Source organism: Antechinus flavipes, chromosome 4, assembly GCF_016432865.1.
Source record: "Antechinus flavipes isolate AdamAnt ecotype Samford, QLD, Australia chromosome 4, AdamAnt_v2, whole genome shotgun sequence".
Lineage (NCBI taxonomy): Eukaryota > Metazoa > Chordata > Mammalia > Dasyuromorphia > Dasyuridae > Antechinus > Antechinus flavipes.
In genome coordinates this window covers 410509149-410535522 of record NC_067401.1, presented here as the reverse complement: position 1 = coordinate 410535522, position 26374 = coordinate 410509149, and the positions used below count along the sequence as shown (strand labels likewise).

The following is a 26374-nucleotide window of genomic DNA, read 5'->3' as shown; positions in this document are numbered from 1 at the left end:
TCTTATTCAATGTGTGATAAAATTGGCCATTGCTGTTTAGTAATTATATAATGTCTTCAAGTGCTTTGCATGTAAAAGGGATTGTAAAAAAAAACAAAAAACAAAAACACATTAACAGCCAAGGCCCCCTTTCTCTAACAGCTCAAGTGCCTAAATTAGATCACACAATTCTCCCTTTTATAGAACTCACAGGAGAATTCTGGCTGTTGCAGAGTCCATGTAGAAAGCAGAATTAGATTTCAAAGCAACCTGCTGCCAAGGTTCACACTACTAGATACCTTTCTAAAGTTATTCTGTTCTTAGTGAGTGAAAACAGAATGCTCTCTTGATCTGGGAACATTTAGTTTTAGCAAGAAACAGACTTTTCTAGCAGCTGCCCATCTCTGAGAGGGATTCAGTTATTTCTCCAAGAAATTTGCTTTGTCCCATTAATTAAACTGGGAATGACACAATCTTACATTCTGATATACAAAGGTGAAAACAATCTACTAATCTCTCTTTCACTGATGCCTTGGAGTATTGGTCTATAGGAGGAAATATTCCCTCATTAAAGATGTTGTTCAAAACTGATATATAAAGAAAACTACAAGTCTTTGAAGATCTCAGATAAATGAGTTAGCAATAGAGAGGAGTTAGCTGTATATAACTCTAAAAAAATCTGATTGATATGGCAGACAGATGCTTAGCAAAGATAAAATTCTTTGGATTTCAAAGAAAAGTACAATTAAATATATGAAAACATCAGTTTTAAAAAGCTGGACATGATAGACTCAAATAACAGTTATAGAAACTTGTTAAGAAGATAAAAAGAAGATTTAATTGGTAAAAGGAAAGTTTTTATGAATTTTCTGTCATAAGATTGGTCTGTAAAAAGTATAACTTCCACAGTATCTGGGATACCTTTCTGGGGAAAAAAAGTGAGTCAAAAGCACTCACACATTACTCAAAACTTCTCTAACATACCACTTAGAAAAAAGTTAAAAATAAATATATCAAAGACTGCTTAACAGAAAACAAACTGTATGTTATTCTAAGTCTAGCATGAGTGTGATTGCTTTCCTTTCTGAGGGTTATGTTGCATCAATATTAATTGCTGGGGAAGAAGGAGAGTGTCTTAAAATACTCAAGAGCTCAACAAAACCACAATGAAATTGAGTGATAGTTATGAAAATCAGGATCTGGTGGCCTATGGGAAAAGAAGCAGAACCAGAAATCCAAAAGACATAAGTTCAAATCCTGATCACTCTGACACTTCCTAGCTAAATTATTGGCAAGTCACTTAAAATTTTTTTGTCCTAATTTCCTTATCTCTTAAAATGATGATTATAGGTCTGTTGTTGGGAATCTCAGATGAAATATTATTTTCTAAAGTATTCACAAACTTTAAAGCCTAGTGTAAATGTCAATTAATTGTAGAAGATCAAACAGGATAGAATAAGGGTGCTGTTTCTGGAAGGAAAACAAAATCTGACTTAAATAATAATAATAATCACAGCAAGAGGTAGCTTTGCTATATATGCTGTATATGTTAATGGATAGAGTATTGGTTCACGAGTCAGAAAGACCTGAGTTCAATCTAGTCATAGACACTTATTAGCTGTATGATCCTGGGCAAGTTATTTAATGCTGATTGTCTCCTAAAATAAAATAAAAATAATCACAGAAAAATTGTCAACCAATGATTTTGGGGGTATTCATCATTTTATTCTTCTAACATGTAAAGTATGTGAATTGTTTGATGTTGAGTAAGGGGTGCATTTGATTCAACTCAACTAGACAAAAGGTGCCAGTATAAATAGATTCATGCTAATCAAATCTTGAACACTTATATGTTTGACATGATTATTCATTTCTTGTCATTGTAGCTTCCTTCTTCACTACTGCTAGATCAGAAAAATTAGAGCTTCAAGCAGGGATGTGTCGTAAATGTTTAACAACTGGCTCTCAAGGAGTAGGGATATACACACAAAACACTTTTACATTTAATCTGGATTATTAATGTTTTCTCCATCACTTTCTTAAGTTTAAACAATCAACAACAATAACAAAAAAAAAGAACAACTCTTAATTTGTATAGTGTTTGCCAAAATTTCTGAGGTATGAATGCTTATGCTAGAATTTTAATAATCAGCTCTTCATTAATTTTGCTCCAGAACATCCCAGACTGCAAGATAATGTAAAGGTCACTTAATCTAACTCTTTCTTTTTTGAAGTCAAGAAACTGAACTCCAAAGAAGTTAAGGAAATTTCCTAAGGAATTATAATCAAGTATTAAACTCTTAATATGCAACCTATCTTGAACAAGGGCTGGGAAACCTTTCTTGCTGGACCATTTGGTGGTTTTTTTGTCTTGTCTTGTTTTGTTTTGCTAAGATGATATTTATAGAACAATGTCTGGCACATCTGTAAGTGTTTAATAAATGTTTATTCCCTTTCTCTTTCCCAATCTCTGTTCTAGGATGGTTCAATAAAAACTGACCATGACGCTATGGATAGACTATACTTTGAAGAGGAAGAACATTAAACTAATGTTCTTGATTATTTACGTGTTTTCCTTTGTGTCCCCAGGGTCATAGGATATTTAAAGATGAAAGGAACTTGCTAGGACTATTCAGAAAAACCTGGAGAGATTTATACAAATTGATGCAAAGTGAAGTAAGTAGAACCAGGAAAAAGTTATGCAAAGGTAACATCAATCTTGTAAGATGATCAACTGTGAATGACTTTGCTGTTTTCTTTTCTTTCTATATTTTGCCAAGACAATTGACATTAAATGAATTGTCCAGAGTCACACAGCTAGGAAGTATGAAATGTTAAGTGTCTAAGATCAAATTTGAACTCGGGTCCTCCTGACCTCAGGGCCGCTGGTCTATCTACTATGCTATCTAGTTGTCCCAGAACTTAATTATTTTTAACAATACAACATTCCAAGACAGTTCTGAAGGACTTATTAAAAAATGCTATCCACCACTAGAGAAAGAACTGATGGATTCTAAAAACAGATTGAAGAATATTTTTTTAAACTTTCTTTTTTCTTGTTTTTTTGTCTCTATTTTCTTTTACAACATGGTTAATATGGAAATACATTCTGCATGAGACTTGTATAATTAGTTTCAAATTGTTTGCCTTCTTAAGAGGGGATAAGAAAACAATTTGGAACTTAAAATTCTTTAAAATGTTTAAAATAATCACATGTAATTGGGGGGGAGATAAAATTTTCACTTAAAAAAGGAATCTTTTTAGTCCAACTCCAACATTTACTATTGTTGAAAACTGTAGTGAAATTTTAGAATGCCTTTATTGGAATAGTTCTATACTAATAAAAGTTAAGCTATATTGAGGGCCTGTTTGTCCTTCCTCTTTGACCCATACCTGATACAATGAAAGCTTTTAGGTTCATATTACACCACTTTGAGCTACAGCCAAAGTGTGAGCACAACAAGACAAAAATGGTTTATGACTGTGGGGGGGTGTTGACTGATGCTGCTTGTCACAATACGTAGGAAATACACAAATGCCAAAAGGATCTGTGATTTCATCAGTATAGGAAAATCCTGGGTGGGAACCCCACCCACCCAGGCAGATATACCCTACCTATGAAAGTAGATAAGCTCAGAATCACATAGAGGCAAATGAATTTCTCAGGCTGAAAATCAAGTAACTGTCACAGGTAGGATTTGGAATTAGATTTTCCAACTCTTAAATCCACCATTCTAATTCACTATTCCATGCTGCCTCTTGTAGAATATAATTTTTGACCTTTTTAAAAAGCAATCCACCATTTCTGGACTTTCAACCTATCATCAGAAGAGAGTAAGAGGGGAAGAAAGGAGAGGGAGGAGATGAGAGAGTGAATGAGAGAGATGTAAGTAGAATTCTGCCCAATTAGTCCTAGTGAGGAAGAAAAAGGAAGAATAATTAGTGATTCTTATTTCCTACTTCCTATTTCCTAACACTGCTCTTAAATGGAAGAGAGCTACTTTGTAATGGAAAAAGCACGTTCTTCTGTTAAAGAGAGTTAGGTATCTTTTCATATGTCTGTATCTTAAGGTTTTTGCTTGTCCTTCTGGCTTAGTAAGATATTGAGAAACAGGTAAAAAAATCAACATGACAGGCTTTTAAAACTTCAAAAAAAACCTCTCTGGTCAAAACGCTTAATACCTATGATGTTTGTAAAATCATTGCCACATTCCAGCACTAAAAAGATGGAAAACTGGCATCACACAGAGCTTCTAGCAGGTATCTATTGTCATGTTATATTTAGGACTGCAGGCCTTTAGAATGGGGAGATCCTTTATATGTCATCTTCTTCAACCTCCTGATCTTATAAATGAGGAAATGGAGGCCCAGAGAGGCCAAATGATTTGTCCAAGAACCAGGTCTTTTGACTAGAGAGCCATATCACAGACCCTTTTGTATCAGTAAGAGAAAGGCTTACACATGGTAAATGCATCATAAAAATGTGTTGCTTGATTTGAAAGGATAGCGATTGCTGAAATCTAGGTTTCTCAGAAAGCATTTACATTTGATACCAAATCTTTATGGGGCAGATATAAAAGCTATTTGTTGAGCTTGGAGGCATGTGGGGTCCATCAGGAAGTAATGTGGTAACTAAAGGACTGCTGAATCTAAGACTTAATTTAAAGAATAGTGTGAAGCTATTCTTGGAAAGAACAAGTCTGAAAAGGCATCAGAAAATCCTTGAGTGAAGATGACAGAGGCAGACTCAGAAAAAATTGGTCACCCTTCAGAATGGAAGTATAGGATTCCTAAAATGAATTTGAAAGAAAGGGGGGGGGGGTTGCCCATGTAAGTCCTCCTAGATAATCTTCAGAACTAGATTATAAATAATGTAAAATCAGAGGTTGTGACATGTTTTATTTTATGAGGTAATTGGAGTCAAGAGACTTGTCCAGGGTAACACAACTATTGTGTTAAGTTTCTGAAACCAGATTTGGATTCGGGTCTTCTTGACTTCAGGGCCAGTGCTTTCTATCCACTGCACCATCTAGCTGCCCTGACTTAATATTTTTTAATTAAAAAAGCTTTTTAAGAACAGACACTATCTTTTGCTTCTTTCTGTATCCCCAGCATTCCGGACAATTCCTAGAATGTAGCAGGCACTTAATAAATGCTTACTGGTTTGACTTTTTAATCCTCAGGACCAAGGACAGTGGCATACATAATAAGTTTTAAATAAATGTTTATTAATGAATAGCTGAATGTAATTGTTTCTAAAAATGAGCCACTGAAAACCCCAGGAGAAATCCTGAAGGATTCCTCAGGATTCAGACATCAGAATTCAAGTCTTTCTTAGAGAGTTAGGGGGTTGTGGTAGATTGAAACAAACACTGCCTCTGATATTTGCTAGTTGTGTAAGTATGCTAATCTTTCTGAATTTTACTTTCCTCATATTCATTAGTAATACTAATCAACTTACTCCCAGAGTTGTTAAATTCAAATGAAATAATGTATATAGAGTATTATATTTGTGTCGGTTATTATTTTGTCTACTCGGTCTCTTGGGTGGTAAAGGAACAGAATTCGGTGGCTAACAGAGAAAAGGAGATTGGCAAGCAGTCATAGCAATTTGTGTCATTGGACAATTAAATATCATTCTAATGAAACAACAAACTTCAAATTATATTTAAGGGAGGTGGTTTCATGTATTTTTTCCAAGTAAGATCTTTAAAAGAAGAGAACCATTTAAAATAATGGTCACTGTCTTTGTGACTGGAGAGAGTTATAAATGCAATGTAGATTTGATGCAATTAACCAAGCTTTTATTAGAAATCCACTCTGAGAGGATCACTATGCTAGGATTGAGTGAGAAATAAAGTTTAGACAAGACACAGAACTCTGCTCTTAAGGAACTTTTAGTCTAATAGGGGATTTGACACCCACACAGAGCCTTATAATACAAAGACATTTATAAGCGTATCAGGGGATTACAAAACAAAGTGTTGTTGTGAGAGGTTGTTGAAGAACAGGAGATCAACTGAAGCCTCTCAATTATTAATCTATCCTAACTATTTTATAGATTCAGGAAAGTAGAAATGAAGGAACATAATGAGTGTTGGTATCAAGAGAGGATGGATATAATAATAATATCTGACACAAAGTATACTTTTAACTTTTGTGAAGCACTTAAGTTGAACCTCAAAAACACTTTGAGGTAGATATTTTGAGATATTATTGTCCTCATTTCACAGAGGAAGAAAATGGGTATGAGAAATGCTGCTGAGACACAGTAAATCTGACTTGTAATTAACTGGCTGTGTAAAATGAAAGAAAAGAAAAAAATCATAGAAATAACTTAGGATTTTGTGTTTTTGTTTCCTGACAGGAAAATAACCTTGGACTTGAACAAGAGAACAAAAAAGAGAGTTCAAACCCAAGATAAGTAGGAAGAAGACAAGAGAGCACCGAGTTGTTAAAATCACGGAAACAGATAAACTGCATCCCAGAGGACTGAAAGAACCAGCAGGTGTGGTAGTCAACAGTCTTCAGAAGATAAAGAATTGCAGAGAGTTGCAAAAGGACAGGAAAAAGCCACAATTGTCCTGATTTTTAAATTCAATTCTAATGTAGCCTGATATAGTAAAATGCAGAGAAGGCTCAGAGAAGGTAGAGAGCTGTACTTTAAAGGATTCATAGGAATGAGGATGGACAGAGAGAGGTTATTCTAGACAAGGGAAAAATCATGAGAAAAGCAAGGAGGCAGAAATAACACATGAATCCCCCAAAAGGATAGAAAAAATATTGGGTTGTCTAGGGTAGAGGTTGGGTTTTGGAAGAGTTGGAAACATGGTTGGAAGAGTTGAGTGGGGTCTGCTTAAGGAAAAACCACAGGCAGGTGTCAAAGTGGGTAGAAAGTTTGACCTGGAGTCAGAAATATCTGAATTCAACATTTAGTAGGTTATGTGATTCTGGGCAAGTTATTTCATCTCTCTCTACCTCAGTTTCCTCAAATGTAAAATGGAAATAATAATACTCTTACCTCTGAGGACTGTTATGAGGTTCAAATGAGATGATATTTGTAAACCACTTTGCAAACCTTAAATCATCATGTAAATGTCAGGTTTTGTTATTAAAAGTTCAAATAAGGAAACTAGGAAAGAGAATTGATAACTGGTAACTGTGATTCCTGCATGTGAGAGTAGTAGGGAAAAATAATTTTAGGACACATAATCTTACTATCCTACCTGAAAATCCTTCTGTAGTGGAAGTGACTGTGTTTTCTCAAAAACCAAGTTACTGGAAAAGCAGCTTTGTCAAATCTTACTAGGCTAAAAAGTCTTCAAGTTTAAGGAATGGACTCCATGTTTGTCATCCACAGATCAGTATCATTAACTTTAGAAAAGCTCATTAAAAGGGATTGCGTGTCAGATCATAAACTTAAGGGGAGCCACACAACTCCTGAAAAATGATCTGTGAGAAAAAAAGAGCTTTCATACCACCAAAGTCCTGGGTCTTTGGCAGCTTTAGGGAATGGATAGAAATTAGTTTGAATATGTGGGATGGGTTGTAGAATAGAATACAGGAAGCAGGGAAAGCAAAGCAGGAGGTGACCATTGAAAAAAATTCAATGGCCATGAAGGTGAAAATCTAAACCTACTACTATGTTTTGAAAGAAGGAACAAAAATACTCAACATTAGATGAAATGGATGAAAAGAGGTTAAATCAGAAGTTTTTGTTTTAGCTTGGTAGACTAGAAGAACTGTGGTGTCACTGACAGAAATGGGCTAGCATGCAAGGAAAAGTGCATTGCTTAAAATCTTTTTTTTTTTTTTCTCTCATGTAAATACAGGTCACACTGTGTTAGAAAGAGATCAATTAAAGTAGATTTTGAGAATAAGAAAATTATTATATTTCATGCCTATTACACTAGGGACTTCACATGACTTGTTTTTCCTCATTTGAGTTCCTAACTTCTCTTATAAGAACTCTTATTTTCTTGCCCCCTCTTCTCCTCTCAGTGATCCACTTCAGATTCTTAGAATCCTTACAAGCATCTTCTAAACAGAAGATCTTCTCAACCAGTCTCCCCATATATAATACATATGCACATATGTGAATGTTTATATGGATAATAGATATAGATATACAGATACATAATTGTGTTTATATACATATACATATATGTGTGTAAATAAACATATGTAATTAGATGCATTCTCCATTGAGATTTAAATTTAAATCTACTTTCATCAGGGAAGGAGAATAGTTATCCTGCTTTACAAAAATTGTTCATAAATCTGAAGAGAGACTCAATGTTCTCATCTATTGCTAAGGACACTCAACTCTTTCATGCTTCCTTAAGCATTTCTTTAGTAGGTCCAAATGACAGCATCAAACTCCCTTTCTTTCCCCTCCCCACCAGCATGTAAATCATGAAAATCATGACATCTTATCAGTAAACTATTTCTTAGGTGGAACCTGAAAAGAATTTGATTCTGTCATGATTAGAACATTCATAACAGTGGAAATCCAATATGAATATGAATAGAGAATGGATCTCTGTCCACCAATTCATGTATTCCTAAAACCTTAAAAAAATCCTCCTGCCCAAGAATGTTCTTTTTTCCTAAAAGCTTTGGTAAAATGGAAAGAGTTCTAGATGTGAATTCAGGAGACCTGAATCCTACTTCCATTTCCCTCACTAGCTTGCTGTGTAATTTTATGGCAAGTCCATGCCTAGGGAAAAGAATATATTGATTTAATTATTCCTTTTTTTCTCGTATCTGATTTTATGTAACTTAACTACAACTTGACTTAGGTCAAAAAAATGCCAGAAAATTAATTTGAAATATATTTCCACTGATTTGAATACAATAAGCAAAAGGTCAGTAGAAGCTTGCATAAACTATGTAGTCATGCTAAATTATTGTTAAAAGTAATTAAACTCAAGCTCTACACCATCTGTAAATATCAAAAGGTTTTTAATGTATTTACATATTCTTTGAACCTACAATTTCATCAGTATAGGGAATTCCCAAATGAGGAAACTCTCTCTGTCAATGCAGCTCAACACTTTCTCCGCAAATTCTGGTCTTCAAATATTGCTTCGAATACCAAGAGGGTAAAATAACTTGTCCACATAAGGCCAGTATAAAGTCAAAAGAAGGATTAGTCTTTTGGACTTTTAGCTATCTATCTACATTTATGCTGTTTCTTTGAAAAAGCAAATTGATAATGTGTTAATATTTTGAGTATATTTTCAACAAAAGTATTTTAGTTGCAATAGTCTTATAAATAGCTATACCAAGATACATTTGTGATTTATAGATGGTCAATGAGAGTGGCAAGAGGCATGGTGGTATAGTAGTCAGAGTCCTTAAGTTGGAGTCAGAGCAACTAAGTTCAAATTCTATGCATCTGGCTTTGGCCAAGTCCAGTTAAGTCATTCTAGGCCTCAGTTTCCTCATCTGTAAAATGAAGAGTTTCTTTAACTCTAAATTTATGATTGTAATCAACTGATATAGACAAGTTTTGGGACTATGTCTTCCCAACTTTTAAACTATATCTTTTTGTTAACAGTGAATCAAAGAACACTGATTTTGTTGCCAGTTCTTGATTTTTTTAAAGACTAGATAAAGACATGCATTCCTACTCATCTACAAGACTGGAATTAGAGCTAAAGGACAATACTACTTAGGATATTTACAGTCTCTTCACTCTACATCTAAGTAATTGAAATATTAACAAAGAAATGCCAAAACATTCTGGCCAGTGACCAAGCTGACTTCTGATGTTCCAGAAGTAATGAAGAAATTCTACATGTCACCAGAGTTCACAATTGGAGCATATATAATGTGCACTTTGAGTGTAACCTCAAGCTGATGATATTATGTAATGATAGCTAATATGTACATAGTACTCTAAAAGTTAGTAAAGAAAACTGCATACATAATTCATAGAGAACCTCACAACAATCCTGTAAGATAGGGGCTACAGCAATTATTTTGTCCATTTTGCATGTAGCCTATATAAATTCAGAATCCTTAACTTACTTCTAGTTCCACTGAAAAGTTGAGTCCCCAGCACTTGTTATATCTCTTCCTTAAATTATAAAGATATCACTGAGGATTCAGGGGTGATTTTCTAAAGCTATTAGTCCAAGTCTCTTCAAGTATGTTTCCCTCTCTAGAATTATTTCTTGAAAATCAGTTCTGGCATCCAAACTTAAGTAGCTTTCAGAAAGAAGTTGAGAATAAATTCCCCCCACCAAAACTATGTTACATTCCCGAGTTCAAATACCAAGTTCAAGGGGAAGAGGGCTCAAATTTAAAGCACATATGTGACAAAGTTTCTGGTTTCTAAAATAGATTCCCTTTAGACATGGTATAGTTCCTTGTTGGATTCCATTGTGGAACTATGAATCTCTTTCCATTCTGTCCTTGGCTCTTAATGATCTATAGATCTCATTAAAACATTAATAGGAGAATGGGTAATTTGATATACTCTGGACTCTTCAAAGTTGTCATGGTCAATTGGTAAATTGGGTAGAAGAAGGAGATAGTAGGAGACATAGCCAAGGTCTCTCTTCTCTCTCCCTTTCCCAAGAAGTTCCCAAGAACTTGAGGTTCCCAAGAAACCAAGAAACCAAGAACTTGATCAAGGATATGCTTTAAAGTTGTAATTGCTCCAGTTTCTGGAAACTCTTGACTCAGGTTAACCTAATTCTTTTATATAGAAGGGGGAATAGAGGCTATTATAAAATCCCTAACCAATTGAAAAAAAAACCTTTCTGTGTATTATTTCATCTCATCAAAAACTTTCACATATTTCATATGTATTCTAAGATCTATGATTAAAATAGATTGATTAAACATTTTATCGCCATGACTTGATTAAGTCAGTGTCAATTAATTTCACATTTACACACATATATAAACTAAAAGTCAGAAGTTAAGTCTAACCCATGATGATCATGTAACTATTAACTATAAGAGGTGTGATTCAAATTCAGGTGTTTCCAACTCCAAATCTACCACTATGCCCAAAATACCATGATATGTCTCATGGGTGTTATATATAACTTCTGTGCTTGGTCTACTCTATCAACTTTGTTATGTGTTTCTTTTAGTTATGTTGTTATATAAGATCTATTTGTTTGCCAAACTGTTTGTAAATCTAATTTGTGTACATCTATGTGACTACCTGGGGTTTGCATATAATCTAACCATACACAAATAGATATACAATTTATCTGTGTGCCTAGTATGATTTGCAGGGACTGCAAACTTTTTGCTGGGAGGAAAATATAAGGGAGACAAAGGCCTTTGTTAAAAATGAATTAATATAGTGCAAAGGTCTCCAGCTCTGCATCTCCTCTTATATAATTTCAAAAAAATCTTGTTAAGAATTATCAAAACTTCAAGACAATTTGGCCTGGCACTTGCATGATCAAAGTCAAAAGAATTCATTTGAATTCACCCAGCTGTTAAGAGCAAGGGAATGTTGCATTTGAGGAATATATGAGTCAAAACCAAAATATCTTGACAAACTTTAAAGAGTTGCTCCACTCCCAGCTTAGTTCCTACTTCACTGTTCCTCATCTGTCCCTTATTTCCATGCCTGAGGTTCTGGCAAATGTGTCATTTGTTCCCATTTTCTTTAATTTCCCTGTTTGCATGCTATCCTTTTCAGTTTTCCCACCTCCAAAGATTTTTTTTAATGTATATATGTTTGTGTATATGTGTATATGTGTGTGTGTGTTTGTATCTATGTAGATTTAGATCTGTAATATAGGTAATATACCTATACTATATAGGTATATAAAATATACGTAGATTACCTATACATGTAAATAAAATGTAGCTTGAGATCATATATATATATACACATACATACACACACAGATCTATACAATGTGTGCATATAAAATATAGATATAGATCTAAACTACACAAAAATATAACATAGAGCTATACAATGTGTATATATAAAATATAACTATACTATCCAACCCTCCCCCAGATACTCTAAAAATAAACCTAACAGATTGAATTTTTCCTTGTACCCTGTCCCCAATATAATAAACAAAAAATGAGAATGTCTAGAGTATTTCATGTACTATTAAGAGAACTATTAGAATCATTAGAAGGTTTTTAGCACTGCATTTAAAACATTTGCACTTATATGGCGCCAAATTATTTATGTGTTGTGTGATGTTCTTGGTGTGAAAGATCTTAAATAAAATATTCTCTCTAGTCTATTGGCAAGAGAGCAGTAGCTATGGGAAGGGAATAAATGGAGTTACCTTTTGAATATTTGGAAGTTTTGTGGTTGTAGATAAGTGGTTGTCTCTTGGAATCTCAGTTTCTTCATCTATAAAATGGGAATAATGAAAGTTGTATTTTTTTTTCACCTGGTTGCTGTGAAGAAAGTGCTTTAAAAGGACTATAGAATCATAAGTGGTTATAATTAATATATGTTTATGTTATAAACATAAATATTATATTATAATGCTGCAAGGCATTAAGTTTTGGGGAGATAACAAAGAAGAACACAATCCTTGCCTTCAGGGATGATAAGATATAAACATGAAACCTACATTATTAACTCATGAAGAGATAATTAATAGTGGCAAGGTATAAAATTTGCACAGCTAGCAGTTTAGAGAAGGAAACTAGCTTATGGGCTGAGGCAATTTAGATTCATAGGTCCAGGAATTTAAAAAGGCTCTGTCTTTCTGACTTCTGATACTGTATTCTCTCTCACCTCTTATTTTTTCCTTTTGTCATCTGCAGGAAAATAAACGCTTACACATAGGGGTCGGCGGATTGGTCTGTGTATACAAAAAGACTGAAAATTCACCTGTCAAAAGAAAACTATGAGGAGTATTTCACAGACTTTGGTGGATGATTTCTGGGGTGAAGATCAAAAGGAGCTGGTGTGGAGAATAAGGAAGTGGAATGTAAGCTGGAAAGCACAAGTCCAAGAGGAGCACTGAGGTTAGTGGGGTGATGGAGGAGCCACCTCAGGAATCTGCCCTCCCCTCTTCCTTCCCATTCATCACTAAGTCAGCCTAACATCATAACCCCTCAGAACCAAATCAACATTATTGGTAGTGTTCTTATTCTTTAAGAGGACCCCAATAAAGTGAGAAGTAGGGCCTGAGGATGGGGAATAAACTGGGAACCAGTCCCAAGCCTTAATCAAAGGAAGGGTAGAAAGTATCTAGAGCCATAGGGACTAGTGAAATATTCCTGGACTTCTATGGACTTATTTAAATAGGAAACTGACTACATATATGAGAATTATCTGAATGATTAGGTATCAACAGTTTATACAAAATTTAAGGCATTTTTTTCTTTTGTAACTTCCACATTAAAAATGGCCCTAACCTAAAAGCTTAGGTAGTAGTATAAAGACTACTGTCAAATGAACTACATTTTGTTTAATTAATCAAAATTGTATATTAGGGAAATATGTTTTACTTCTATTATTTCAATATGGACCCAAATTTCCTTGAAATAACTTAGTGCTTAAACCTATGTATAATTTTATCATCTGTAAAAATGAATTGCTATTATACTTCTCTCTAAATTTGTTTTGACCTCTACTCCTTTTCAGCTTTCTTTTGGACATCTTAAATTGTATTTCTTGTAAGAAGGCATCTTAAATATGTCCAAAATTGAATTCTTTATGTTCCCACCCACCCATTCAACTCTCTTCTATTTTAACTTGCCTGTTACTGTTGAGAGTAATCCACCATCCCCACCCCAATCATCCAGGCTCATAATTAGGTGCCATCCTTGACTCCTATTCTCTCTCACTACCACCCCTACTCTCATAGCTATTGTCAAGAGCTGTCATTTTACTACAGTAATATTTTGCCAATATAACCCCTTTTTCCTCTGACACCATTAGTTCTCCGATCTAGGTCTTTCTCATTTCAGGCCTGAAATATTGCACTTGCTTGTTGGTTGGCCTCTCATATAAGTTTCTCCTCATTTTAGTGTACCCTACACTCAACAGTCAAATAGATCTTCCTATATCACCTCCAATCACTCAAACTTCAATTTTCTCCCTGGCCATCAACCATGCACCATTGATTTTCTCTCTTCCCATCTTGACCCATTCAACTCCACCCTGTTCTCATCTCTTGTGTCCTTAGACACCCTACATTATATCACCAATTGTATCATATCAAGCCCCAGATTTGGATCATTCCCACTATCAGGCTACTACAATAATCTTAAGTGTGAAATGATAAGTGTGAAATGATGTGGTGTTGTCAGAGGAGAGAAGGGGGGGGGTTATTTGAGAAATTTTGCAAAACGGAATTGACAATCCTTGGCAATAAATTTTCATGGAGGGTGAGAGATGATGGAGGAGTGAGGATTATATTTAGCTTTTGAACCTGATTGCTCGCTATATATATCTATATATTCTAAATATATAGGTATATGGTTAGGAGGTGAAGAAGGTTTAAGGGGAATGAAAATAAATTCATTATGGTACAAGTTGCATTTAAGATATCTACTAATGTCTAGTTGGAAATGTCAGAAAAGCCGTTGGTGATATGAGATTGGAGATTAGCAGAGAGAGAGTTGCGGGCAGGATATACAGATTTGAAATGATCATCATAATGATGTAAATTAAATTTATGGGAGCTGAAGAGATCATCAAGTGAAACAGTATAAGGGGAAAAAAGGGCCTAAGATAGAACCGATGGTTAGTAGGTTTGATGATCTGACTGATGAGATATCAAAAAAGATTGAGAATAAAGATATGAACAGACACTTTTCAGAGGATGAAATTGAAACTATTACCACTCATATGAAAGTGTTCCAAATCATTATTGATCAGAGAAATGCAGATTAAGACAACTCTGAGATACCACTACATACCTGTCAGATTGGCTAAGATGACAGGAAAAAATAATGATGAATGTTGGAGGGGATGTGGAAAAACTGGGACGCTAATGAATTGTTGGTGGAGTTGTGAACGAATCCAACCATTCTGGAGAGCAATCTGGAATTATGCCCCAAAAATTATCAAACTGTGCATACCCTTTGATCCAGCAGTGTTTCTATTGGGCTTATATCCCAAAGAAATACTAAAGGAGGGAAAGGGACCTGTATGTGCCAAATTATTTGTGGCAGCCCTGTTTGTAGTGGCAAGAAACTGGAAAATGAATGGATGCCCATCAATTGGAGAATGGCTGGGTAAATTGTGGTATATGAATACTATGGAATATTATTGTTCTGTAAGAAATGACCAGCAGGATGAATACAGAGAGGACTGGCGAGACTTACATGAACTGATGCTAAGTGAAATGAGCAGAACCAGGAGATCATTATACACTTCGACAACGATATTGTATGAGGACATATTTTGATGGAAGTGGATTTCTTTGACAAAGAGACCTAATTGAGTTTCAATTGACAAATGACGGACAAAAGCAGCTACACCCAAAGAAAGAACACTGGGAAACGAATGTGAACTATCTGCATTTTTGTTTTTCTTCCCGGGTTATTCATACCTTCTGAATCCAATTCTCCCTATGCAACAAGAGAACTGTTCGGTTCTGCAAACATATATTGTATCTAGGATATACTGCAACATATCCAACATATAAAGGACTGCTTGTCATCTAGGGGAGGGGGTGGAGGGAGAGAGGGGAAAAAAATCGGAACAGAAACGAGTGCAAGGGATAATGTTGTAAAAAAAATTACCCTGGCATGGATTCTGTCAATATAAAGTAATTATTAAATAAAAATTAAAAAAAAAAGATTGAGAATGAGAGGTCTGATGGAGAAGGAGAATCAGGAGAGAGTAGTGTTCCAGAAACCTAGTGAACAGAAATTATAAAGGAGAAGAGGATGATTAGCAGTGTCAAAGGCCGCATAGAGATCAATGAGAATAAGGATTGAAAAGAAAAAGAAAAAAAAAACACTGGATACATAGCATAGTAAAAATTTTGATTATTGACTGACTGACCATTCGGTAACTTCATTGCCATTGTCTCCCTATTTCTTCCAGAATCAAATATAAAATAATCTGCTTGGTTCTTCTGGCCTTTCATAACTGAACTGCTTTCTACCTTTCTAGTCTGCTTACGCCTTACTCACCTCCATGTGTAATACAATGTAATGCAATGATATTGCAGCTTATCATTCCTGGAACATGACTCTGCAGCCCTCAACCACAGGTATTTTCACTGGCTGCCTCCTATGCCTAGAACTCTTTCCCTCCTCATTTCTGTCTCCAAGCTTTCCTAGCTAAAATCTCATCTTCTACCAAAAAACCTTTTCCAACTTCTCTTAATTCTAGTGCCTTCCCTCTGAGATTATCTCCAATTTATGCTGTAAATATCCTATTTGTACATAGATATTTATATATTGTCTTTCCCTATTAGATTGCAAGAGTTCCTTCAGAATATACTTTTTCCCTTTCTTTTTATCTCCAGTGTTTAGCAAAATACTTTAATACATGCTTGTTAACTTAATTCATTGACTTGATAGTCTATGACATGACCACTATCTCTTCAAAAGAAATGTACAAAAAAAAAAAAAAAATCACTTAAGAAGCCAAAAAGTTCTTAAGATCTCTTATTTATGTGGTAAAAAGAAAGAAACCTTAGGGACAAACTCTAAAGATTTTTCAAGAAAGAGGATGGACAAATAAATAAAAGTACAAAGTTATTTTTTCAGGAGAAAGCAAATATTGAATATTTTTAAATTTGTATTTAAATTATTGGAAAAAATATGTCATTTAGGGACTATGTTAAAGAATAAGGAAGCATTTATGCTACTTTAAAGATTTTAAAACTTTCTGAAGTTTATGATGAATTTAACAATAATTTCAGCCATTTTTAAAATGATTTAGTTTTTTTTTTTAAAAAAAAAAAAGCAAATTATACTAGAATTCCTGTTAAATCATTGAAGAAGAATCATTTTTGAATCGAGGCAGTTGCCTGAATATGAAGGCTCAAACCAGGAATAATAACAAATATAGATTTATTAAATGATTACTATGTCTAATGAGTTATACCATTTACCAAGTTGGGTACAGATAAGAAGGCCTCTGCTCTTGAGGACTTTACAATCTATTTGTCCTTTCTTTCTTTATGAATGGATGCCTTTTCTATTTCCAACTAAAAATCTAATCTTTGTATCACAATTAGGTTGCCACAAATCCTGACTTCTGCCTTTTCTCTGCTATTTGAAGTCCCTTTTTTAACTTCTAAGAGTAGGGTTATTACTAAGCTAGGATGACTTAGCTTTTGTTCTAGGATGCTTCGATGTAGAAGCAATGGTGACATTAAAGCATTTGGTTGGCCAAAAAAAAAAAAAAAAAAAAAAAAAAAAGTTTAAATAGAAAACAATCAAATGGAAAACTTCTTCCTTCCTTTCCCCCTCCATCCTCAATTGTATATCAGGTGAGATCTTCAGTCTGGACCCCAGTAGAAGCTTTCCAAGCAGTGGTCTTTCCATTAGCAGTCTCAGGGGGTCTAGAACCTCCAGTACCTTACCAAGACATAGAATGTCTCTTTCTACCTTATTTTTCCAACTTAATTTATCTTTAAAAGTTGACTTCAGACTGTATTTTTTCTGCTTCTTCTTGATGTCTAATATCCTAAGTAACATAAATAATACTTTAAGGTTTGCAAAGCATTTTACAAGTATCTCATTTTTTTAAAGTACAACAATCCTGAGATGTAGGTGCTATTATAATCTCCATTTTCCAAATTAAAAAAAAACTGAAGCCAGGTAGAAGTTAATGATTTATCCAACTACTGTCTAAGACCAGATTTTTAAGGAAGACAGTCCTGATTCTAGATAGCTGGTAGAATAGTTGGGTTGTTGCCCTTCGTTCTCAAAGAGACTCTAAATGACATCACTATGTGGAGTCAGGTTACAATGTGTCTGACAGTGCCTGATGAGATCAATATGATCTTGGAATGCTTTACCACAGGTCTAGCACAAATAATCCAAATGAACATTTGAGGTGGTGCAGTAGACAGAGCCTGGAGTTCAGTCTCAGACATTTAACCAACTATAGGATTCTGGGCAAATAATTTCATCTCCGTTTATCTCCCTTTCTTTAACTAAAATGGCCATAATAATAGTACCTACATCCATGGGTTGTTGTGAGGATCAAATATAGTATTTGTTTGTTTGTTTTTGAACACAGTGCCTGCAAAATAGTGGGTTCCATAAAAAACTTACTTCTTCCTTCCAAGTCCAGCACTCCATCCACTCAAATGCCTAGTTGCCTATTTGTGATTCTGTCTCTTGGGATCACTCCTTTTCCTTCCTTTATATTTCCTTTACCTGTTTCCCTGGAACCTAAGGAATCTCACTGTCAATTGCCAGGGTTGAGGTAAAAAAGAAAGTTCTTGTTCTTTCTGAACAAGAGGAATCTTGTTGATCAAGAGGAAACACATTTTTAGGTGTCCAGAAGCAGAGAGAGAAATCTGTTTTCATACATGAAATGATGTTACAAGTGATAGGTGGGTTCTAAAGTAATAGTGGTACTGTTATGGAGACAATATAATATTGTTTCTATAGGGAAAATGAACTCCAGGTAGCTTGTGTGTTAGAGCTAGTTTGGTCCCAGGAGCAGATTATTAAATTTTCAGTGTAGACATTTACACTTCAGAAATCAATAACACATCAGGATCTGAATTTTTCTTTTGGTGATGGTTTAGATTTAAGAAGAAAACATTAGAGAAAATGTTAAAAATACAGATAAATTTAGAAATGGTTCATATCTGTGTACATATATATGTATATATACATAAATGCATATTTATTTAATTTGAGAGAGCTGTCTCTTAAATATTTTCCAGAACATCTCTGGCTCTGGGTTCTAAACAAATGGAATTTAAAACTTATGGCAAGAATTGATACATAGAAGTATATATAGAATGATTTTACATACATACATGTATATGTATATGTAGTAATGGTAGTAAATGGTAGTAAAAAAAATGTAGTAATAGTAGCCATTTCTGGGATGGAAAGGAAAAAGAGGGAAAAAAAGAAATTTACAAGGTAACATTATATATTTAAAAGGAATAGCAAGTTGTATCCAATAAATTTGCAATTTTCATATGTAATATTTATTATGTTATATATATTATACTGTTACAGAAATGTTTGTTTTATTCCATAAATTAAAAATAAAATAAAATAAAATATAAATAAAATGAATAAAATAAAAATAAATAAAACATGGTATACAATATTGTACATTTGGGTTCCTGAACTTGAGACTAGGAATATAAGACGTAAGAAGGAGAAAGAGAAAATAGAAGATAATAAACAAGGTACACTTCATTACAAATCATATACTAACAAAAAGCTGTAGATTTTTATTTTATTTTTATTTTGTTGTTTTATAAACCAAAGAATGAGGGAGTGGTGGACTACAGATGGAATAGAGGAGGGGAAAGGTAAATCTGCCTTGCGTAGTACTCGAGGATAATGTTAAGTGAAGGAATATCTCACAAAAGCCCATACCTCTCCTCTTCCTACAATAACTCTTCTGGTGCTTAAATTACTGTTGAGGATTGGTGTGGTGATTGACTCCAGGCGCTTCCTGAGGGATAACTCCCTTGGGCCATCTTTAGGATTATTGGAAACCAGCTGCTTTTAGGTTTCTGATATTAACTGCTATGTCTGCATATCAAGGCATTCATATCCAAAGATGTGAACTAATATCAGTTGGCATTTATAGAATGCTTAAAGATTTGCAAAGCAAGTCCCATGTCTTTCTCTTACTATTGAGACTTACAAATGCTGAGGATATTTATTATTATTTCTCTTTTACAAATAAAGGAACTGAAAGTTCAGTGATTTGTTCTGGATTACACATCTAGTAGCCAAGTCAAATCAATAAATATTTATTAAACACCTAGTATGTGCTAGGTATTGTGATAGGCACATAAGGAATAACAAGTAAAGGGGAGAAAACAGTCACTGCCCTCAAAGAGCTTATAATTAAGTTGGGGAGACAACATGCAAACAATTGTGTTCAAACAAGATCTATATCTTGGTGTGGTTGGGACTGGTGGATCCCTTGGATCTCTTCATCTTGGAAGTTCTGAGATGAAGTGGGGTAGAACAAAAGGGTTTTCACTAAATTCAACATTGGTATGGTGAACCCTGAAGGAAGAGAGTGAATTATCAGGTTGTGTAAGGGAAAAACCAACTCCCGTCAGAAACTAGAGGAGATCAAAATGGGACTTAATTGTGAGTAGCCCTGTACTTCTAGCCTAGGTAAGAAGACAACCCAGGCTTTTAAAGAAAAATATACAGGATAAATTGAAGATAATCTCAGAGGGAAAATACTCACATTTAGAGGCCTGGGAAAGCTTTCCTTAAGAAGGTAGGAGGTCAGAAACAAGATTTGAATTCCATCCATCTTGACTTCGACATCAGCATTCTATTATTTGGCTGCTATAGTACATCCTAAGCCCCAGTCATACAGCATCCTCATCAAAGGTCTCCCTGCCTTATATCAATCTACTCACTTCCCGTCATTCTCCTTTCCTTTTAACTTTCTGAACCAAAACCCATCTCTCTGGTCACCATTCCTCTTTCTATATTGTTTCTTCTCCCTTTCCACTTCTCGTCTTTCCTCTTAGAATGTAAATATTCTTGATGTCAAGGACCTGGATTTGCCTTTGACTTAATATTCCCAGCATTATTTTCATTCACTAACTCAAGTTGTACTATTGAGATTTAGCATCTTGGATTTTTTATTTAAAAAATATCTTGGAGCTGGCGGTTCAAGAATCACTTGAAACATCACACTGAAAGGGGAAAACATATACAAGTCCTAAGAGCCTTTGAAAAGAGTTGGCTATAGGCAGCTGGATGATGCAGTGAATAGACCTCTGGTGCTGGAGTTAGGAAGACCTGAATTCAAATTCAACCTCAGATATTTGACACAATGTGCTAGTTTTACTCTGGACAAATCACTTAACCCCCTTTGCCCTCCACAAAGAAAGAAGAATTGGCTAATTATTGATGAATTGGTGCAGGGAGTAACAGGTTTACCTCCAAAAGGGATGTGTGAATTGAACTTCATTAAAATAAAAAGATCTTGGCAATGTGATTCAGTTCTAATAGAGGGGAAAATGCTGGTTATTATTAACAAAACATGGCTAATTAGAAAAAATCCAACAGTGATTTTCAAGATTGGAGCTGAACAGTATTGATATTTATATTAAAAGAAGGCATTAGAAGTTCATATTTTTAAAAAGGTAGACTTCCTCTTCAGTAATGGACAATTACTAAGTCATTTCATTAAGCCAAATTATGAATTTGCTTTTCAATTAAGTGTCTCATCACTGTCATAGCTGTAATGTGTGCATTTCCATTTTCCAACTTCATTTTGGCACAAACATCAAAAAGGATCTGATTCTAATAGCCATCCTCTGGGTGAGGTTATTGTTTAGTCCTGTTATTTCTTGTATCATTTGATAGATGTGGGGTCCTGATATTTTCATGTGTGATATGGATTCAAACCAAGAAAAAGGTAGACGATGGAAGGTAGAAAAATGAAGGCCACAATTTAATGGCATTTAAATGGTAAACGGGCAGGCACATTCCGTTGTCATATTTTAAAATGCACCAAACGGTAACTCTTACCCTCCTCACCAAAATCACAGAAAGAGAAAATAACATTTCCCAGAGACTAGGAAATTTGACCCTTTAGGGGAATTAATCTAGAACTGTGGGATTTCAAGTAGAGGGAATATTTATTTTCTTTGCCCGTCAACAAATCATGTCCCATCATTGCGAGGCACTGCCTCCTCCTCAGCACCCCACTGGGTGGGCAATGGGCAGTGTACCATACAAAGTCCTCAAAATGCAGCCCGTCTGCTCCTCCCTCTCTCTTTCCCTCCCTCTCTCCTAAAGCTGGCTGCTGTTGGGAGACACTCTGATGATTCATTCATCTTGCAGGCGGCTGCCGCTCCCCTTCCCGCCCCCCCCCCCCAAAAAAAAAAAAAAAAAAAGAGAGAGAGAGAGAGAGAGAGAGACAGTTGTTCGCCACGACTGGGCTGGTCCGGTAGCCTCCGGCCCAGCTGCGCTCCCCTCCCGGGGCCCGAAATGGAAAGAGAGGATGGGGGTGGGGGGCGGGAAGCAGCGCGTCCACTCTCAGCGTGGCCCGGTCCTCTCCGACCATCCCCCGATGCGTCCGTTCCATCAGGGGCTCTTTCCCTCCCTCCGGAGCCTGCCTCCTTCCACCCCTCGCGCCCAGGGCACTGCTCAGTCCTCGATCTATGCCTCCCACTCTCCCGCAGGTAACGAGCAGGTCCGCCGGTTAGTCAGACGCCCACCCGCTCTTCCCCGATCCAGCCCCTTCCCCGAAGCTGCGCATCCTCGGGCCCCGTCACCGAGCTCCCCAGGCTGCTTCCTAGCCTTTCCTGTCAGTAGCCTCGCCCAGAGCGGGTGGAGGGCAGCTCCTTTCCTCGAAGTCCAAGAGTGTCTCCTCCCCTGCAGAGTCGACCCCCCCGCCCCCTCCCTCTTCCTCGGAGGCGGACTTTTGGCTGTCTCATCTTCCTCCTCCTCCTCGTCCTCCGCCGCCGCGCCCCTCGTTCTTCTTCATTGAACCTTATCCAGCAGCCCTGGGCAACCCGGTCCTCCCCTCCAGCCCAGCTCCAGCCAGCCCAGTCTCCTGCCTTTCCGGATGCGCCTCCTCTGTCTCCCTGGCCCCGCCCCCGGAGGGTGGGGAGAGGTGGATGCAGGAGCGAGCAGGCCGGGAGGGGGAGAGGCGGGGTGGGCGGTCGGGGGGTGGGGGAGTGCCTGGCTGCTCCCGCCCCCTTGAGTGAGTGACTGGCCGAGGAGGTTTCTCTCGGTCTCCCTCCCTCTCTGCTTCCCTCCCTCTCTCCCGCCCGCCAGCTCCCGCTTGCTCCCTGCCCACTCCCCGGGAGAGGACGTTCCGCGCTGCCGCTGCTGCTGCCGCCGCCGCCGCCGCCACCGCCGCCGCTGCCGCCGCTTCTTTCACACTTTAGTTGGGGATCTGTGTGCGTGTGCGTGTGTGTGTCTCACAGTTTCAAGAAAGCTGCCCGCGCGCCTCCCCCTCCCCACGCACGGAGCCCGGCTGGGGCGCTTTCGGCTTTTACTCCAAGCAGCAAGGGACGAGGGGGCGACCAATACACACAGAGGGGAGGAGGAAAAAGAGGAGGAGGAGGAGGAGGAGGGAGGAAGAAAAAGAAGGAGGAGGAGAAGGAGGGGAAGGGGCGGGGGGCGGGAGGTTTGCCACCTTCAGCCCCCCCCCAAGCGCCCAAGGTAAGTGGGAGCTTCATCCCGGGCCCTGGGGCGGGCGGAGCTGGCGGCGGAGCCCGCCCACGGCGGCGCTGTCCGGGCATCCCGGGCTGGGCAGGCTGGCAGGGAGGGAGGCAGGCCGGCCTGCCTGCGGGGTGTCTGCCGCCCAGAATGGATGGGAGCAGCGGTGGTCATGCTGCTGCTGCTGCTACTGCTGCAGCTGCAGCTGCAGGGGGGTGAGGAGCGGGAGGGGGGGGTGGCTGCTGGAAAGAAGGGGCTGAGATGCTGCTGACGACTTTCGTCACGTTGAGGCCTGGGTGGTTTGTGTTTAGACACCCCTCCCTTCCCACCCCCACGTCCCTGCCGCCCTCAGCCTTCTTCCTCTCTGAGCCTTGCATGTAGCACCGTACTTTGCAAGCCGGAGCTACAAGAGTGAGGAGGGGAAGAAAATCCAGATTCTTACCAGGGTCCCTCGGTCCCTTCTCTGTGTCTGCGTCTGTCGATACATTTCGTGTAAGGCGGTGTGATCTTTGGGATTCCTAAAGTTTTTGCCTTTTTTAAAGGCGGCTTATTTCAGTGCATCTATTTTTCTCCCATCATCTATAATTCATGCTCATTCGAGGTAGCATGGGAGATTTGGCTTGATTCGGGGAGCGGGGTACTTGGTTATACAGGGAACAGATTTCATTCCCCTTTGCAATTTTCAAAGAGTCGCTGCCTTTACTCAGCTGGATAATGTCCTTTCCTTGTTGGCCATCCTACACTCCCCCCCTTTACCCCACCCCATCCCCATAGAGAGGATGCTTCTTTAGAAGCTGTGTGTGAGAAAGGTCGTTTGTTTTGCAGGGATCTGGTCTCTCATTCATTCACATTCTTCATTCGAATCATGCCTCAGACATGTTGATGATATTTGGGGGGTAACTGCTTCTCTCCACCAAGGGTTGCATGCAGAAGATATAAATATGCACACACATTAATCTTGAGGTTTGGCACATACAGTTCGAGAGAGAAGGGAAATCCTTTTTTTTTTTTTTTTCCAGTGGAGAACTGATGGCCTGGGGACTGTCTTCCTTTGCATATAGATACTGAGAACTGTTTTAAAATATATATATATATATATATATATATTAATAGGCAGAGGATAAAATAGTCCTGTTAAGTTCTGCAGTTGAAAACATCCCTCTTAAGTATCACTCCTTGGTAATTCCTGACTGTTGTGTGTGTATTTGTGTAGTTGTGTGTGTGTACATTTATACACACACACTACACAAACACACACATCCAATTCATTCAGTAAATGTGAATTCAGATAAACCAACATGTTTATATGTTGTAGTAGTTTCTAAGAGGGATGACAGCCCGAATAGCTTAGTAGAAAGACCATGACTTTGGAGTTGGAATATTCAGGTTCCCGACCTGCCTAGGTCACTTACTATTTGTGTGACTAAGTCACTTTTAGCTCTCTGAGTCTGTTTCCTCTTCTGTTAGATTGGGCTAATAATACATTATCTATCTCATCAAGTTGTGATGAAAACACTTTATAAACCTTAAGGCATTTTATGAATTTGAGTTATGGACAGTATTGGAACTGACAGCTACTTCATAGTGGATCCATACAATGGAAGCCTCACTCCTACCACAATAATAGTATTCTTCAGAACAAATTTATATTAGGGGAGAGTAGAATTGAATCAGGTTCATAGATATTTTTAAGGATTGGAAAAGCCCTTAAAGGCGAACTAGCCTACCTCCTTATTTTATGGATGAAGAACCATTAATTCTATTTGAAAAGAAAGTAGTGCTTTTGCCGAGCCTTTGATACTTTAGTACTCAAATTTGATGTTTATTATTTAATTCACTTTAAAATTGTGTGTGTAGGTGGGGGGGGAGGGCATAGATCTAAGCAGTCCTGTATCTGTTTGCTAGATGTCTCTCCATCAATATCTTTCCAGAACTTTATTCTAAAACTGAAGTCATCATCCCCTTCCCCCCAACCTCTTCTCAGTTTCTGCTATTGGCATCTTCCCAGTCACCCATGCTGAAAACCTCACTCACTCCTTCAGCATGTAGTCATTCGGCCTCTTCAGTCTTTCTTCCATCTTTTCTTCCATCTGTCCCATCATTTCACTCTGACTGCCAGGCCCTTGTTCGAGTCCCCAATAATTTTCACCTGGAATATTATCATAAGACTAATTAGGCTTCCTGCTTCCATTCTATCTTCCACACAGCTGCCAAAATAATTTTCCCAGTATATATATCTGACCATGTGATTCCATTGCTTAAATCTTTTAGGGGTTCCCCCTTGCCTGTAAAGTTCAAACTCTTTATCCTAGCATCAAAGGTCCTCTACCCTCTGCCTTCATTCTATGTTTCTAGCAATTACCTTCCCAACCTTATTTAATATTACTCATTTTCACACATTCCCTGAGTTCCAGCCAAAATGGACTGCTAACTTTTGCTCCATCTGTCCTTTTTCTACCATCACACATTCCCAAAGACCATTCACTTACACACCTCTGACTTGAACTTTTCTTCCTTCAAAGACTAGATCTTTTGTGTATGATTTTCTGATCCTTTCCAACTGAAAGTAATCTTTCCCTCATATTTTCTTATAGCACTTTACTTGACCTTCTTTCTTTGTCTCTGTCACATTCTGTATATCTAATGGATTCTCCATTGGATTATGAGCTTCTTTAGGATCAAGAGTATTCATTTTCAATTTTGTATTCCTACTCCCTAGCACAGGGCCTTGCAACTACAAGTCCCTTAATGTTGACTGAATTGAACATTTGTATATATATCAAGGTAGCCAGTATAAAAGTATATAGTTGAATGTTTAGTACGGAATTGAGATAACCATAAAAGTCAGTGTAGTATAGTGGTTAGGGAGTTGCTCTCTGTTCACAAAGAACTTGTCTCTGATACACAATGATTGTGTGAGCCTGAGCAAATTAGTGCTCTAGATCCCATTTTCTTAAATTGTGGATCACAACTCCATATAAAGTCTTGTAACTGAATGTGGGGGTTACAAAATTATGATTTATTATTAGTAAATGTTTGATTTGTATACTTATTTTAGATACCTATATAACTAGGGTCATGTAAAAATTTCCTGGCTAATGGGGTTGCAAATAGA

General features: G+C 37.2%; 1 protein-coding gene across 5 annotated transcripts in view; it reads left to right on the top strand.

The window, feature by feature from the left end:
• The first annotated feature begins 3552 nt into the window (after positions 1-3552).
• C4H1orf21 (chromosome 4 C1orf21 homolog) overlaps positions 3553-26374 on the top strand; it is a 278222-nt gene continuing 255400 nt past the window's right edge. For 4 of the 5 annotated variants that reach the window (XM_051998791.1, XM_051998789.1, XM_051998790.1 and 1 more), the window contains exons 1-3: positions 3553-3670; positions 6347-6487; positions 12757-12960. The gene's annotated coding sequence lies outside the window, so the exon portion shown is untranslated. Of the gene's footprint in view, positions 3866-6346; positions 6488-12756; positions 12961-26374 lie in introns of all 5 variants that reach the window. The other variant, XM_051998788.1, reaches the window with a different exon arrangement.